Source organism: Neofelis nebulosa, chromosome 2 (genome assembly GCF_028018385.1).
Source record: "Neofelis nebulosa isolate mNeoNeb1 chromosome 2, mNeoNeb1.pri, whole genome shotgun sequence".
NCBI classification, from domain to species: Eukaryota; Metazoa; Chordata; class Mammalia; order Carnivora; family Felidae; genus Neofelis; species Neofelis nebulosa.
Window position 1 is genome coordinate 176,726,854 of NC_080783.1, and position 18,319 is coordinate 176,745,172.

The 18,319-nt window shown below is 44.7% G+C and overlaps 1 long non-coding RNA gene across 1 annotated transcript; it reads left to right on the plus strand.

The window, feature by feature from the left end:
- The first annotated feature begins 2,309 nt into the window (after positions 1-2,309).
- LOC131504680 (uncharacterized) lies at positions 2,310-16,196 on the plus strand. The gene is made up of 5 exons (XR_009258106.1): positions 2,310-2,629; positions 3,716-3,826; positions 6,305-6,361; positions 13,129-13,236; positions 15,992-16,196. It is a non-coding gene; the product is annotated as an uncharacterized LOC131504680 (long non-coding RNA).
- The last annotated feature ends 2,123 nt before the right edge of the window (positions 16,197-18,319 follow it).

An 18,319-nucleotide genomic window follows, 5' to 3' on the forward strand; every position in this document is an offset into this window, starting at 1 on the left:
AAGATGGGTGTTCACCAGGCGCTAGAGGTGGGGGTGAGGGATGGACTGGAAAGAGGCATGAAGGAACTTTCTGGGTTGAGGGTAGCATTTTATGTCCCACTGAGGTAGTAGTTACACACGGCTGTTTGTGGAGCTGTTTGTCGGAAATAAATGAATTTTACTGTATGCAAATTATACCTCCACAAGCCTGATCTTCAAGGGAGGAAGGGAAGGAGTGGGGAATGAAACTTTTCAAGGATCTACTTTGAGGGGTGGAGTTCTCTGGAGGTTCTTTAGATACTTTATCTTCTTACAAAACCATGGAGAGAGATCATTCTGTGCCCTTTGCAGATGAACCCCAGAGATTGGGAGAGCCTAGGTTAGTTGCCTCGGGTCACACATAAGCTGCCGCTGGACCTCTTGAGGAGGTTTCAGAATTCCATGGCGCCCTCCCTCCACCTATCCCCATGTTTGGAGAGAAGGAGGCAAGAAGTCTGGGAACAGACAGAACTGGGTTTGTGCTCCTCATGTTAAATGCTTCAGACAACTCTATGCTCATTCTCCAAAATGTTCCCCCATTCTGTATTCTTTGGCTGTTTCTGGCTGCATCTGGGAAAAGGTCTTAATAAGGTGCTAATGGTCTTTAACAGCTTTATTTAGTACCCTTGGACCTCCCTTTTTATCAAGTGTGCTTGACTTTGGGCAGACTTTGAAACCTGAAAGGGGGTGCGGTGTGCTCCTTAGGGCCTGCCATCATTCCTGGATCCCATTCCCGTGGCTGACATCATTAATCAATCACGATACTCTATGTACTCTGACTCGCTCTTGCAATCCTTCATGACATGGTCTTCTGAGCAGTAATTACTAACCCATTCGAGTTGGCCCTCAAAATTGAAAGGCTATGTGCCATTATACCTGTGTTATGAGCCTAATGGAGGTGCATTTGTAAACTGAGGGTGAAATCTTATCCTTTCCTCTCCTCAGACCTGGAACCCTGAGAAAAGCTGATGTGTGGGTCTAGTGGCAAGAGTAGAAAAAGCACGGATTAGACAGCTAGAGTTGGATTTGGGCATCAGCCCCGTACCACTGCCTTCCCATCCCAACATTCATTTTACTCATTTTCGAGATGGGGATATCAATAACAGCTCTCCAGAGGGGTCATGGTGAAGTTGAAATCAAATGAGATCGCCCGTAGGAAATAGAACTCACCAGGTCCTCAGCTCCATGCTAAGGACCATTACATGTGTTATCTTGTTCAACCCTTGCAACAAAGTTGTGCATGAGAAACTTTTCAGCCTGCATTAAATAGTACTTTATTCAGGTCACACACGAAAGAGTGAACTCAGATCTGAGTTGAAGACTCCTACAGTTAGTTACAAGCTACAGTTTGTCTCGTTCTAGGCAAGGGACAGCAGTACTTGGGGTGCTGCGTCCTGTTTTGGAGGACTGAGTTGACTGGCAAGGACTCACACAGGAAGTGGCTCATACACCAGCCTGGTAGAGGGCCTGAAGAAATGAAGAAGGCCTCTGCAGCAGGGAATTCTGGGAGTGGTCAATGGTACCAGTACTGTTTTCAGGATCCTGCTGGTCTGTTTGGGGTCTTTGCACAAATTAGGAAAAAGTACCTTATCTGGGCTGAAGAATTACGAAAGTCACTCCCTTTGGGAAGACACAGTTCAACAGGAGGCAAAGCTAAGAGTGTTTGGATGAAAAAAAAGGGTCCCTTCCTCTGGGTGGAGGAATTAGTACAAGGTGGGATCTCAGCAAACATTCAATCTTTTGACTGGTATCTTTTTGCAGTACACAACCTGTACAACAATATAAGATGGACTGTATCTTGACAGCTGGAAAAGGCAGTCTTAGGAACTTGGAAGCAGGTGAGAGGTGAATGTCCCGATAGGTAATTTCATCAGGCAGGTAACATCATTGGCCTGAGTCAGAATTAGAATCCAGCTCTGAATGTTTCCAAAGCCAGACTGACTGATCATAAGAATTACTGGGGTCGGTGGGGCACGGGGAGGGACTTTTAGTAAAAATGCAGATTATCAGCCCCTGAATAATCAAACTTAATCAAACTTAGTAAATCTGGGATGGGCAATTCTTTTTTTTTTTTAAGTTTATTTATTTGAGAGAGAGAGAGAGAGAGAGAGAGAGAGAGAGAGAGAGAGAGAGAGAACGTGTGCCTGTGAGTGGGAGAGGGGCAGAGAGAGAGGGAGAGAGAGAATCCTAAGCAAGCTCTGTGCCATCAGCTTAGAGCCCGATGCAGAGCTTGATCCCTTGAATCATGAGATCGCGACCTGAGCCGAAATCAAGAGTCAGATGCATAACTGACTGAGCCACCCGTGTGCCCCTGGGATGGGAATTCTTATGGCCAAAAAAGTTTAGGAAATACTGCTCTATTCCATGCTCATCACAATGTGTTGCAACTGTCTCTGTTGGTGGCCATGGTAACCAGCTGGCCTGCTGGACTGTCTCTTGAGAGCAGTACCACATCTACGTCCATAGCACATAGAGCAATGTCTGGCACGTACATTGAATAAAAGAGTCAATCAACGGAGAAACCATGCATCATTTGAATGACTTCACAGTCCAGAGAGTTCTGGCTTACTCATCATGCTATTACTCCCTGCCAAGGTAGCTTCACCTACATGTATGTATTCCTTCCCTACTTCCTCCCTTCTTCCTAGTCCCCTAATCACCACCTGTTTCTCAACCTAACCCCACAGGACAGGGTCTATCATTCTGGGAGACCCTTTCAGACTTACCCAGAGCATGGCATGTTTCCTGATAGCCATACCTACTTTTGGGTCTGGCTGCTGCTTCTAATTCGTTGTGTGTGATTGCACGTCTTTAAGCCTCATTTCTTCCTTGATAAGAGGAACGGTTTTTACTGTATGATTTCTGAAGTTTCTTCTAACTCTGGATTGCTGGAATCCTGTGACTGGAATCTAAAATTTCTGGTAAATTCTGGGGGCACCCGGGTGGCTCAGTTGGTTACGCATCTGACTTCAGCTCAGGTCATGATCTCACAGTTTGTGGGTTTGAGCCCCGCACTGGACTCTGTGCTGACAGCTCAGAGCCCGGAGCCTGTTTCAGATTCTGTGTCTCCCTCTCTCAGTGCCCCTCCCCTGCTCATGCTCTGTCTCTCTCTGTCTCTCAAAAGTGAATAAACATTAAAAAAAATTAAAAAAAATTAAAATTTCTGGTAAATTCTGTAAGATGAGAAGGATGTATTAGAGACCTTCAAATTGACATCATATAGTCTGTTGGTCGGAGCCTGGGCGATGAGCAGCTGTAGTCTGGGAATTTCTGGAGATCTTGCTTTGCTGGTGGGAGGCTTTCTATCATGGGCATGCTCCAGCAGATTCTGGCCACCCCCAGGGGCGACTCAGTAAATACTGGCTGCCTAATGGATGTGTTGGATGGGAAGCCAACTGGATGCGTGAAGGGCCCTGGAAAACATGGCAGTTCAAAGGCAGGCGGCTGTGCTGAGTAGGTTTCCAAGTGCGCTTACCCTCCGAGGCTTTGAATGTGAGCTCCATCGGAAAATCACAAGTGTCTGCTTCCAAGGGAATGGCTTCTAGTAATAATAATAATAAAAAGGGGCTTTGAAGGCTTCTTGGAAATCAGCTTCTATAAAATAGTGTGTTGAGAAATTGAGTTGCAAGTCAAGCAGAAACACGGGTTGAAATTCTCCCTCTGCATCCTCATTCTTTTAAAATGTTTTCTTTTTAAGTATGAACATAATGTGTGCATCTGGCTAAAGAATCCAAACAGCTCAGAAAAGTGCAAAACACAAAGCAGAAATCTCCTTTCCCCGCTCTGTCCTCGTCTCCCATCCCGCGAGGTAACGATTTATTTCTTTTTGTGTGTGCTTGCTCTGTGAGTTTATAAAAATTAAAAAAAAAATGTGTTGTGGTAAAATGCTCAGAAGATTTACCATTTTAACCATTTTTAAGAAATTTTTATTTAAACTTGAGAGAGAGAGAGGGAGAGGGAGAGAAAGTGGGGAGGGGCAGGGAGAGAGGGAGACAGAGGATCTGAAGCAGGCTCCACATTCACAGCAGACACCCGGATATGGGGCTCAAATCCACAAACTTGCACGACCGTGACCGGAGCCAAAGTCAGACATTTAACCGGCTGAGCCACCCAGGTGGCCCACATTGTAACCATTTTTAAATGTACAGTTCCGTGGCATGAAGTACACTCCCGTGGATGTGCAGCCATCATCCTCTCCTGTCTCTACAACGTTTTTCATCTTCCCCCGAGTGAAACTCTGTACCCATGAAACAGTAACTCCTCATTCCCCCTCCCTCCGCCTCTGGCCACAGTCCTTTACTTCCGGTCTCTATCCATTTGTCTGCTCTGGGTAGGGGGAGTCAGGCAGGGTTTGTCCTTTTGTGACTGGCTCATTTCCCTTAACGTAAACGAGCTCTTTTCGACTGGTTTTTATTTCAGGCCGGGCACTACTATAACTCTTAACTCATATGCTTGTATGGTGTTATTTAATCTCTCAAACTTCAATAGTATTTGTTGATTCCTGCAGTGAAAGGTTTAGGTCATTGCTTACTTCCAGAATCCCTTCTCGCTCTGCATCTCTCATGCTATCAGTTTTAGTTCTTGAAGTGATTTTTAGCATTTCAAGTAAGTGGCCCTTCTCTACTGAACCCCAGACTCGTACATCCAACTGCTTGCTTGAGATCTCTACCTGGGTGTCTAACAGACATCTCAAACTTGAAATTCTCTCCGGTGAAACCCATGGTCTTGGGCCCCACCCCTCTCTGCCCCCTCCAACCCACTCCCCCACCCAGTCTTCCCCACTCAGTAAATCCCAGATTCGTCTTTGCAGTTGCTAAGTGTCCAAATCTTACAATCACATCTCCCTTTCCTCACTCCTTTGTGACCCCCTCATGCCTCAAGCCCCAAATGATGGAAAACCCTATTGACTTTACCTCAAACTATACCCAGACCCCAGCCACTTCTCATTACCTCCCCTTGTCCAACTCGTGGTCGTCTCTCACTTGAATTATTGAGATATTCTAACTTGTCTCCCTGCTTCCTCCCCTGCCCTCCTGTAGTGTAAGTACAAAATACTAGTCAGAGAAGTTCTTTTAACGTGGGTATCAGATCCGGTTACTCCTCTGTTCAGCCAGTGGTTGATTCTTTTTTTTTTTTAATGTTTATTTATTTTTGAGACAGAGAGAGACAGAGCATGAACGGGGGAGGGTCAGAGAGAGGGAGACACAGAATCTGAAACAGGCTCCAGGCTCTGAGCTGTCAGCACAGAGCCCGATGCGGGGCTCGAACTCATGGACCACGAGATCACGACCTGAGCCGAAGTCGGCCGCTTAACCAACTGAGCCACCCAGGCGCCCCAAGCCAGTGGTTGATTCTTATTCAGAATAAAGGCCAGAGTCCTTAAGATGGCCAAGGAGGCTCCATAGGGTGCTTTTCAAACTTTAAGGTGCATAGGGTTCACCTGTGGGTCTTGTTAAAGTGCAGATTCTGGGGGCGCCTGGGTGGCTCAGTCAGTTAAGTGTCGGACTTCAACTCAGGTCACGATCTCACGGATCCATGAGTTCAAGCCGCGCGTCGGGCTCTGGGCTGATGGCTCGGAGCCTGGAGCCTGCTTCCGATTCTGTGTCTCCCTTTCTCTCTGCCCCTCCCCCATTCATGCTCTGTCTCTCTCTGTCTCAAAAAATAAATAAACGTTTAAAAAAATTTTAAAAATAAAAAAAAGTGCAGATTCTGATCCTGGGTAATGAGTCCTGCTGGCTGACGACTACACTTTTACTGCAGGATCGTCCCCACAACCCACATACTCATCCTCCCTCGCTTCTGGGGCCTGTGTCTTATACTCCACTTCCCTCCTCTTGTTCCCAGCCTCAGGGTCTCTGGTCTCTAGGTTGCATGCTCCCACCTCCTTCTTTGTACTTGCAGTTCCTTCTGTCTAGAACACTCCCCAGGTATTTGTAAGGCTCACTCTCTTCCGTCCTTCAGATAATTTCCCGAGTATCATTTCTCCGGAGACTTTCTCTCCTCTCTGTATTTCAAATGGCAGCCCATCTGTCTATGCCTTTCCCTAGCGCCTGTCCCTCTTTGCTTTTTCTGTATAGAAAAGATATACAAAGTATGGCCTCTAGGCCATGGATCAAATCCGGCCCACTGCTTACTATTATAAATAAAGTTTTATTGGAACAAAGCCACATACATTTATTTATGTATTGCTTACAGCTGCTTTCCTGCTATAATGACAAAGTATTTGTAACAGAGAACTTCTGGCCTGCAAACCTAAAATATTTACTCTGTATCTGACTTTTGACAGAAAAAGTTCACTGACTCCTGCTTTGCAGCATTGATCGCCATCTAACTCACTAGATAAGTCATGCATTTATTTATAATCTATCTCTCCTCACTAGAATGTAAACTCTGTGATAAAAAGGGTTTTATCTATTTTGTTCACTGTTAGATTCCTCATGCACAGGAAGGTGACTAGCGGAGTCACTCAATGAATGTTTGTTAAATGAATGGTTATGAGTTAAAAATATATATACTTATGTATATACAATTATACATACAAGCTGGGGGTTGTCAGAGGTGGGGGTGAGGGTGGGTAGGTGAAATAGGTGAAGGGGATTAAGAGGTACAAACTTCCAGTTATAAAATAGATAAGTCATGAGGATGAAAAGTACAGCATAGGGAACACAGTCAATAGTATAGTAAAAACTTTGTATGGTGACCGTAGCTACACTTATCTTGGAGAGTGTTTTGTAATGTATATAATCGTTGAATCACTATGTTGTATACCTGAGACTAATTTAATATGGGATGCCAACTGTATTTTGCTTAAAAAAATCTATCCATCCTTAAACTTTTATTTTATCAGTCATTTAGATAGTACTCCTGACTTCCCATCATGTAACAGGAGGACACTATTGGACCTATACTTTCTGCCCCCTCACCTCCCTCCTGCCCTAACTCCTGATGGCCAACATTATTTTCATCCTGTCAGTGTTGATACCGATTGTGTTTGGTACTATAATTATAACTAAATCTCACCTGCTTTGTCTGTAGGTTAATTCTAATCACCCCCGCCAAAAGCATCTCAAGTATTGTAATTGGGTAAATAGTAGTTGATATAGAATATAGAAGTGTTATTGAGCCCATGGAGAAGAAATGGTAATTCTAAGCTATGGTGCATGAAAAGAAATATTCCTGTCCTATTGGGTAAATAGATGATCTTTTCTTACTCTCTTTCGGTTATTTAATTTGTGTGTATTTGGATCATGACTTCTGTACAACTTTTGATTTTTCCCAAAGTTCCTAGTGCATCTTTTAAAAAAAATTTGTAGAATATGCAAATGTAGTCATCACATATTTGAGGTCGTTGGGCCTCTTCGTCTGTGATTTTGCTGTGGAGTTCACTCTCTCCTTAAGATATTTTTTTTGCAGAGCCTTCTGGCTTTCTCGTCTAATTTTGATAAAATGCTTGCTGGATTTATTGCACAGCTGTAAATCCACCTTGTCCATTTTACTTCTGGATTAGTTCCACTGTTTCTTGCATCATATTTGTTTATATTTCTTAGCTTCCTTTTTCATTCTGCTATAGTATATTCCTAAGTAATTGTTTTCAGAAGAGGAGTGTGGGAGGGAACTGTACAGTTTCCTGTTGCTGCTGTAACACATCACTGCAAACTTAGTGACTTAAAACAACACACATTTATTATCTTAACACTTCTGTAGGTTAGATGTCTGACATAGGTCTCACTAGGCTAAAATCAAAATATTGGCAGAGCTGGATTCATTTTTGGAGACACTCAGGGAAAATCTGTTTCCTTGCCTCTTCTGGATTCTAGATGTTTCTTGCATCCTTTGGCCCTGGGCTGCATTCCTCCGTCTTCAAAGCCAGCATTGTGACATCTCTCTGACCATTCTTCTCCAGTCACATCTCTCTCTGACCACGAAGGAAAAGGTTTCCCACTTGCAGTGACCCCTGTCAGGGTCCTTAATTTGTTTATATCTGCAAGTCCGTGTGGGGTGACATAGTCATAGGTTTCCGGAATTAGGATGTGGACACCTAATTGTGGGGAGAGTCATTCTTTGCCTGGTATATAATCTTTTGGATTCCCTCCCCCCACATTTTGGAAATTCTCAAATTAGTTTCACACTGCTTATAAAGTTCTAGATTCAAAAGCATGTTCTCTCATAACTTCATAGACACTCCTCCATGTCCTCTGGGGCCAATAACTATTGACACAAGATCTGTACGCAGTCTGATCCTTTGTCCTTTTAGGGTACATTTACTGCCAGATCCCCTGGCATCTTTTAGAAGTCTCTTGCTTGAAATTTCATCAGATCATGATTGGGAGTGCATTTTCATTTTTGTTGTTTGCTTTGTTTATATCTATCATGCTGATATGATCCTGAAATGATCCTTTCAACCTAAGACTCAAATCTCTTTTTAAGGACAAGGAGTATGTTTTCTTTCTTTCTTTTTTTTTTTTTTTTCCTATTTTTTTTCTTCAATATCGGCACCACTCCGTGGCTTTCACTAACATCTCCTTAGAGGAATTCTGAGTCTTCCGGACCCATTCTCCATTTAGTTTAACTTGTAATTTTCTCGTATTTCCCTCCTCCTTGTCTTCTGGTACCTGTGTCATGGGATTGCCTTGACTTCATCTCCCAGAGGACTCATTTGGTCTCTAGCCGTTACCAACCTATTATTTGGCCCCACTGCTAAATTTTTGGCATGTTGATGAACATAGTTCACATTTCCAATGACGCTTCACTGCCTGTTTCTCATGGTGGCACTAACTTTTCAAATTCCTGTGAGCTTTCTGATGAAATGTGCTTTGAAAATTCTCTTCTGTTTCTTGCTTATATCTGTTGCCTCCAGGATCCACTCTGTGCATTTTTTCAGTCTTGGGATTTCTCTTTCTCATCAGTTTTCCTCAAATGTTGACCTAGTTGGCTTACATTTTTTTAATTATTATTTTTAGAGGCGGGGGGACAGAGAGTGTGTGTGTGTGGGGGGGGGGCGGAGAGGGGCAAAAGGGAGAGAGAGAGAGAGAGAGAATCCCAAGCAGGCTCTGTGCCCAGTGCTGAGCCTGATGTGGGGCTCAATCTCATGACCCTGGGATCATGATCTAAGCCTAAATCAAGAATCGGACGCTTAACCAACTGAGCCGTCCTGGCACCCCCAGTTGGCTTACTTTTATTTGTGACTCTCATAGGCAGCTGGATGGCACGGTTTCCCTTAGTGATCGTGGTCCATTTATCCAAAAAGCTCTGCGTAGATGAGCAGGTCCCCTTGAATGGCAGGCTGGTCATTATTGGGCATGGTGGGGAGCAGAGCAGGTTGCTTGAGCTCCCACAATTTCCATGGTGAAAGGGAGTGTGCTGTGGGGTTTGAGCACCGCAGCACATTTCTTACTTGGGTGGAACATCTTTCTTCTTTTTCTTCAGCTCAAGATGGGCTTGTGGATTTACCCTGAACTCTTCCCTGCCCTCATCCCCAGCCCTCATGCAGACTGTTGCCCCTTCCCAGGGTAGTCTTGATTCTTTCATCATGGCCATCCCATAGCCCTCTCTGGTTCCCCAGGCCTGCTCACTTCTGTTCTAAAGCCTTTCTAGGGCTCTACTAGGTTACACTGGGTCACACACTCACTCCAGTCTTCTGTGTCTGTCACAGACCTCTTGTGCTCTAGCTTATGCCTTAGTAATTCCATTTGCTTTCTACCCTTCAGAGATTTGTGTGTGGATTGTACCTGCTTGTTTTGTTTTGTTTTGTTTGTTAATCAGTACTTCCAAGGATTTATGTATTCTATTTTGTACATCTTTGTTAGCTGTTCAATGGGGTCTTGTCTGGGAGCCATGTCCAGTCTGACATCTTGAACTGTAGACCTGAAATTCTAAAAGTCCAAATGCAATTCATAAAGGAAATAACTTATATAATCTCCTCTTGGAAGTGTTTTTTGCCCCTCTCTCCCAACTGAGATTATTTAGGGCCTCTCCTTGGGACTCTAGAGTCACATGTCACATTGTGTTATTATTTGCCTCCGTATATTGGCTGTGCCTCCCGGCTGTAGGGGCTTTGAGTACAGCCTATCTGTTCATCTCCAGATTCCTAGTTACGCACATGGTAGGGAGTCTGAATATTTAGAGACTGTGAGTGCATATACACCTACTCTGTGAACATGGGAATCCAAGGTACTACTGCATGGCTTTAGCGTTCGAGGGATTCAAAGCATAGTGGGGACAACAGACATGTGCACTGATAATTCTAAAACAGTGTAAACAGAGTGGATGCCAAGTGTGTGGGGCCACGGACAGGAGAGCAGATAACTGTGCTTGGGGGTGGAGAGAAGTCAAGAAAGGCCTTCAGAAGGAGATTATATTTATGTAGTTGTGAAGAGCACATAGGGCTCTCAGGTAGTTCCAGGTGTATTAAGGCATTCCAGGAGCAAAACAGTCGTTCAAAGTGAATTATGGCTGGGGTACAAAGTGTAAGGGGGGGGCAGTGGCAGAGGAGGGATCTGAAGAGATAGATGGGGGCCAGAACATGCCCGTTGTCCGCGGTGAAGGTGGGCATTTTGTACTCGATCCCGAAGGGAGCCACTGGGAGCTTGTAAACAAGGGGCAGTATGGTCACGTTGGCGTATCGTAAAGATGTTGGCTGCAGTATAGAGGATGGACGAGCAGAGTCCAGAAGATTTGGGACTTGACTGCAGTAGTCTAAGTGAGAAGTGTTGACCAAGGGAGCAAAAGCTGGAGTAAAGTTGGAGAGATGGGTTTGGGAAACGGCAGGAGGACAGGATGGTGGACTTCGGTGACTATTAGATGTGAGGGGTTGATGGGGAGGGAAGAGGCAAGCTTTCGGAGGCGCTTCTGGCGCTGGGGCTCTCGGATCCAGTGATTGCAGGAAAGGACGTGAGTGCTTTTGTTTTTTGGTAAATCTCAACTGAAAGGCAACGAGGCCGTGGCAGCAGTGATTTATGAGACTCAACCCGGCTGTTTCAGTCCTTTCTGAAATGCGTATTTCAGCTGAAATGAGGGAAAGGCGTGTCTTCAGCTCTGGCTTTGACAGCCAGGCTCCCCGTTTCCTTCCCAGGAAACCGAATGGGAGTGGGATGTCCTGATGAGCTACATGAGATCAGCTTCTTGTCAAGTTTGGATTAATTTTTAAAATGGAATTAGCATCCAACTGAAATGGATGTCAACTGCTTGGAATGCATCTTTGGATCTGAGTGATTTTGATATGAACCAAATGTGATCGCCTCGTAAGGTTTTTGTCTATGCAGAACCATCTTGATATTTGAACCCTGCCCCAAGTTTAACTCTTAGGAACCCTCCAAAAGAAGGATACATGTCACTTGTTTGGCCTTTGTGCATCTCTACCTCATTCTCTCTCTCTCTCTTTAACATACTCTTTAGCTCTTCTTAACCATGACAACACAATTCATAAGCATTTGGGAAAAGTGGGGAAAGAAGTCTTACCAGATACGAGCACTTTCTGGGTGTTGGGCATACCCACCAGCGGTACTGCATGCACCTGTGCAACCACATTAAACATAAGAATCACAATCCCCTTTTGGTAGATGTTGAAATCAGACCTCAAAGGGGCCTTCAAGTTAGTAAATAGCAGAGGACATTCAAATATATCTGGTGTGCCGTATGAACTACCTGCTGTGGCCCAGTGTTATACCTGCAGTATTCCATTTAGTCCTCACAGCCATGGAAAACTGTAGAAACTTAGAGAAGACTAATAAAAAAGAGGCTTAGCAAGATTAAAAAACCTTTCCATGGTCACTCCCCATCAGGGAGACCTGAGATTTTGTTTTCCTTCTTTATTTGTAGGCCAGCGGTACGCATTATAGGTCTAAGAGGTGTTAAGAGACATATAGGCAATATTATATGGCATTGCAGGAAAACTTCCCATAACGCTATTCAGATAAAGAGAGAACCTCTTTCGAAAGCTGTTTTCTGGATGGCCATACTCAAAACCTTAGTGATGGGGAAGATGGGAGGGGAGTAACTTGTTCTGCGCCCTGGATTGGACCGTTCCGTATTCCACCCTTAATTCTAATACTTCAGACAGCCCTTTGAGGTGGGTGTAATGATTCCTGTTTCCTAGATGAAGGAACTGAAGTCCAGAAAGGTTAGGTAAAGGTTAAGTAATTCACAAGCTTTCTGCCCAGGTCCAGCCGACCCAAAGCTACAGGTTTTCGGAATAGCGCTAACCTACTTGGAGGGCCGTTATTTAGAGAAACACGTAAGGAGGAAGAAAGTGATGAGGACGCAAGCCCTGCCATTGGTATTTCACTTGGCCCATTAAGTTTCCCTAGGTGGTGAAGAGACGCCCTTTGATGAAATTTGCAGATGATGCTAAATCAGGCCCTCTGTAAACATGAGTAACACAAAAAAGCAATACAAATGATCCCAAATGAAGGAGGTTAGTAGTGCAGGCAGGAAATAACAAGATGAGATTGATTACCACAAGGGAAATTCTGAATTAAAACATCTGTGCCAGCCAATGTGACTAACATAAGCACCTTTCAGTAGCTCAGAGCTCTGCAAGTTGGAAGGGCAGGAGTGGTCACTGTATCCGGCTCCTTCACCTACAGATAAGGAGACTCAGGCTCAGACAGGAGATGGAAATGATCCAAAGCCACAGTCAAATTAATGACAGAGTTGGGATGAACCCCACGTCTCCTGTCTTGTGACTGACTTCTCCTTTCATTATGGCCCATGGGTTTTGGAGTCAAAGGTACTTAAACTTAACTCCACCGTTTAGATGCTGTGTGTCTTCAGGCGGGTTACTTAACCTGCTTGAATCCGAGTTTTCCTATCTGGAAGAGTGGTAAAGTGATACATATTCCTGAGGGTTAGTTTGGGAAGTAAGTGAAATGATCGGTACCTGACATATCAAGGTTTAAGAAAGATTAATTCCCTCTATTTGCAGCAGAGGAACCCTTTAAGGGCAAAATAGCTATGGTGCAGGGTACGTGGTCTCCACTGCTCCATGCATGAATGGATGCTGAATGAGCATCTTCCAGGAAGATGGGCAGTGGATACAGTGGGAGCAGCTAATGCCATACGGCTGCAGTCAACAGTGTCTTCAAGTCGACCGATCAAAAATTAATCACGCAGGGCCTGTTACACGCAAGGGAGATTTGGTGCCACCTCGCGGGATTCAGGAGAGTAGTGGGGCGGAATGTCACCGACTGCTGAGACCGTTGGGAGAGACAACCTGAGGAGGTGGGACTGGAGCCAGAAAGAATTGTTTTCAGAGGAACGAGCCCACGTGAGCGCCGACTTGGAACATGATTGCCACACGGGGTGCCGCCTAACGTGAAAAGTGGGGGCACACGTGACTTGTTTATAGGAGAGGGTGTTCAGGTGGAAGTGGGCCACGTTAAAGGCTGCATTCACCAAGTGTGGAGTTTCCAAAGGAAACAGCCCTCAATCAGTTCTTTGGCTCTTGGCTCCTGCGTCACACTGGGGACATAGACGATTGGAGATGAAGATTGCAGGCTAAAAGAAGATTTGTGAGGAAAACGTCTTTGGTGTGAGGGGTGCCCTGAATCCCAGTCCCGCAGGGGTAGGGTCGGGGAAGGGCACATCACCCTTCCTTCAAAACCAGTGTGAGGGCTTCTGTGGGGCCATCTGGAGTGATTGGTAAGAGTCCTCTGAAGTGACAGTGACAGAGGGGGCTGGCTCTGCCTCCTGCCTGGGATAGCTAGCCGCTCGTGGCCATGGCCATGGAGAGGAGGGCTGGTGGCCCTGGATTGGCCTGCCTCTCCGATTCTGTCAGGTCAGAGCTGCTGGGTATTTCTGGAAGAATATATACAGACCATGTGGGCGAGAATGCAGGCCTGGAGCCACGCAAAGTTCTACGCAAACCACCTACTAGGGAGGGAGAACTAACTAGGGAGTCCGCATGAACCGGATTGCTGGAACAAGGGGACGGGGTGTGGGAAGGGGACAGCCAGCTGAGGGGAACCTATCACAAGGGTCACCTAGTGCTCCCAGTGAGGGTCTAAAAAAAGGTTGCAAATCCCAGTTCTTCTCCCAGCTTTAATCATCTTTTTTTTTTTTTAATTGTTTTTAAAATTTATTTATTTTGAGGGAGAGAAAAAGAGCAAGCAGGGGAGGGGCAGAGAGGGAGGGAGAGGGAGAATCCCAAGCAGGCTCCACGCTGTCCACGCAGAGCCCGACAAGGGGCTCGAATCCATGAACTGTGAGATCATGATCTGAGCCCAAATCAAGAGTCAGATGCTTAGCCAACCGAACCACCCAGGCGGCCCCCAGCTTTAATCGTCTTTAATGAGGCACCAGAGAGCAGAGAGGAGCAGAGCTCTGGTTTATGACAATACTTGTGAGGTGGAAGTTCTCCGGTGCTGCCCTTTACCATGTTCTCTTCTCTCTTTGTTCCTCTACCAGTCCAACCCCAGGATGTGTCTGCAGACCAGAGGTAGCAGAGTTATGGGAGGAGGAGCTGGGATATGAAAGGGTACAGTCCCCTGGACTGCAGTAAACCAGAGACAGAGGAGGAGAAAATATTCATGTTCTACAAAGTTGGAAACTTTGCCTATTACGTTGACTTTACTGAAATGAGATTTTACTTAAGGATTTGTAAAACCCAGTTTATTTATTATTCTTTTTTTTAGTATTCTTTACACCCAACATGGGGCTCACCAAGATCAAGAGTCATATGCTCGTCCGACTGAGCCAGCCAGGCATCCCTTACTTAAGGATTTTAAAGGACTACTGAACATTCGATTATCTAAGAGTGAACAAGGGAGTCAGGGGCCTGCCTCAGCTTTCATCCGGGAGTATATAGGAAGGATTACCCGACCGAGCAGGGGAGAGACATACAAAGTTCCTTTTTCAAATGCACCTCTCGAGTCCCCTATGTGCTCTGGTCACATTTACATATTTGATTCATTGGAGTGTAGTCTTTACATTGGCTTGTTTGATTTCTTACCAGATGGTGAGTTCTTTGATGCACTAGGACTTATGCTTATAAAAATAGTACTAAGCACAGAGTAGGTCCTCAACACGTAGTGTGGACTGAGATGCCTAGAGGAAAAGTTACTTGAGTGGCTGGTAGAACAGGGACTTCTTCCCACATGCTGACCTCTCTGTTTGGTTGTCCAGGTTCCATCTGCCCAGGCACTTGCTGAGTGCCTCTTATGTCCTTCCCCACATAGTCTTTTCTCATGTCACAAGCGAGTGTGACACCATTCTAATGGTCTCACCTGCGGGACTCCTGATGAACAACACACTTTTATTTTCTCCTCTTCTATCATTATTTGTCTTTGTTCTCTCTGAGGGCCAGACAATGTCGTTCACATCTCTGAATCCCTAGCACAGGACTGGCACCTCACAGCTGCTCCGTAAGAGTGCAGTGAAGAGCTGGACAGAGCAAATCCGAAATCCTTATAGATGATGTGGGGGTTTGAGTAGGAGCTGTGACTCAAGAGGGGCCTGGGTCCCAGACCCACCAGCTACCTGGGAAATATATGGTCTTTTCTAAGAATTGGTTTTAAGCGTAATAATTAGGGCAGTAATACTCATCATAAGTGGGACCTGTGAAGGTATCTAGTAAAAGGATCTCTAGTTCGGTGCCTTGTAAACAACAGGTGCCTTGTAAACAACAGACTTTCTCTTTCATGTATATATATGTGTGTGTGTGTGTGTGTATGTGTGTGTGTGTGTGTGTATGTATATATATATATATGTACAAAATTATATTTATATAATTATATATAATGTATATATAACTTATATTTATAAATACATAATGTATAAAAAGGTATATATTGTAGTAATAATATAATAATATAAACATAGTATGTATTTATAAATTATGCATTTTATAACACATAATTATATATAATTATATATGTTTGTATAAAAATACATAATGTTATATAATTATACATTTTATACATATATATAATTTTTTAAACCCTCTTTCTCTTTATCTCCATACTTGAAACCCAAGCAGCATCTGGAGGCAGGAGTCATGGAAATGGTTGGTAGTAAAGGTCAAGATCACATTGGGGGAGAGCTGAAATCAAATAACATTATCTGATACTGTGGTGCGAGAACACGGACATCCGAGGGAGAGAATGTTTGGGTTTGGGTTGGAGTCCTTTCCCTGTCATGTATCCACTCACAACCTTAGCGAGTAAATGACTTTTCTGAGTTTCCTTTCGTGTGTCTTTAAAGGACGTCAGTAAGATGCCTGGGCCCTTCTAGAGGGCAAAATCTGTGTCTGTTCATCTCCATGTTCTTAGCAGCTAACAAAGCACATGGTGTTCAATCATCATGATCATATAATAACTGGTAAATAATAATAAATAACTCTTCTAAACCTTTGAATGTATTAATTCGCTTAATCCCAACAGCAACACAATGAGGTAGGTACTCTTAAATTTTCGTAAATACTTGGGGAATGGAGTTTCACTCACATATCAGTAAACCAAATCAAATGCAACAATGTCAAGAAACACTAATGTATGCCATGAAAATATAAGGTAGCATTTGGGTTTTTCTATTTCTCTACTTTGATGTAGGGGACGTGCTGCTCGAGCTTATCATAAAAAAAGGGAGGGCATCTTTTAAAGAGATTTTACAAGCATTGCCCTTTGTGCGATTTCATTTAACCTTGAGTATAGCTCTTTGAGGAAGATAATAATTATCTCATTTTGTAGATTTGGAAGCTGAAGCACAGAATAATAATTAGGTAGCTTAGTGACTTGCGCAGTGGCTGTGCAACTATTCTGTGGAAAAGCTATGATCCAGATCAGAGTTGACTGTCTGCAAAACCCAGGCACTGGGAGAGATGGCTAGGTAAGGGAAGAGGGGGGAAATTCAGAGGGAGAGGAGGCATCCGCTGAGTTTGCAGTGGGTTAAAACCATCAAAAGAACTGAAGTCCTGTCCCCTGTCCCCTCCAATGACATCCAAATGTTTTTCTCATTTTGACAGTCAGAAGTAGATGTCCCTGAAGTACCGCTGTTCCCAGGGAAAGGCCAAATGATATGTCTGCTGGGAACTGCACAGGATGAAGAGAGTCTGTTATTTCCAGAGAAATCTGAGAGGTCCAGTGGAGGTCAGGTGTTGAGAGGTGTGCCTTTGGGCTCTCTTACACGTGAACACGCTTATTGCCCCGGCTGGGTTATACTTTTTTTACTCTTTTCCCAAATGCTAGGAAGGCAGCACCGAGGTGGGGGAGGCAGAGCTAGGAGGTAGGTAGGAACCCCTGGGATGGGAGCTTGGCCACCTTGCTTTAGTGTTCTGTCCAAGTCCTCCCCTCTGGATCTCAACCCAATAAGAGTGGGCTGGGGCAGCTGACATGGGGAAGCCCTTCCTGTTCTATAGTCTAGGGTCTGAATTTACTCTTTTTTAGTCTGACTTCCCACATCCTAGGGAGGGTGATTCAGTTCTAACTTTGGGAGAGGATGTGCATGACAGACTACTATTTTTGAACTTTACATTTAATCGTGTCACTTCTACACTTAGCCCTCTTGTTTGGCACGTTTGCAGGTTTCCCAATTAAGGTGCCCACTTGTTCTAAATATATCAGATGCTTATGCTAATTAATTAGGTGGTTAGGTGGTGTGTGTGTGTGTGTGTGTGTGTGTGTGTGTGTGTGTGTGGCTGGCAGGGAGTGGATTACCTGACTGACAGGTGGAGTCCCTGTGATTCAAGTCTACCCAGAACTGTGAAATCTCGAACCAGTTATTAACCTCTCTGGGCTTTGATTTCATGCTCAGATAAAGAGAGTCCTAATAGTGCCTACATGATTGGGTTGTTCCTAGTGTTGAGTCCATTTCTGAAAGGCACTTAGGAGAGTGCTGGAACTACAGTGAACACTCAGTGTTAGAAGTTATTTTTGTGAGTTCTCACCGACTCTCTCTTTTTACACATGAGAAAATGGACCCTGAGTAAGTTTAAGCAACTTGCTCAAGGTCCTACAATAAGCACTTGTTAGGAAGAGGGGTAAGAATTTGAGGATGTTAGGATTGTGTCTCCACCTGGGACTCAGAATGGCCTGGGTTCTGCACTGCTGTTCACTGGCCCTTCCTAACGGTGGTCAGTGGCAGCCTCGCACCTGAGGCACGTGGTTACAGAAGGAAGCAGAACACACAGGTATGTGCCTGCCCTTTGAGGCACAGCTCTCAACCCAAGAGCAGCACACTCCACGAATAGCCTCAGACCAGCCTGATGATTCCTTTCAGGAGCCGGGAAACTGGTGGGCAGAGAGGGGGAAGCCTGGGAAAAGGTGGTCTTTCCTCAACAGCTGTTGTAATCGAACTTCATCTTGGCCGT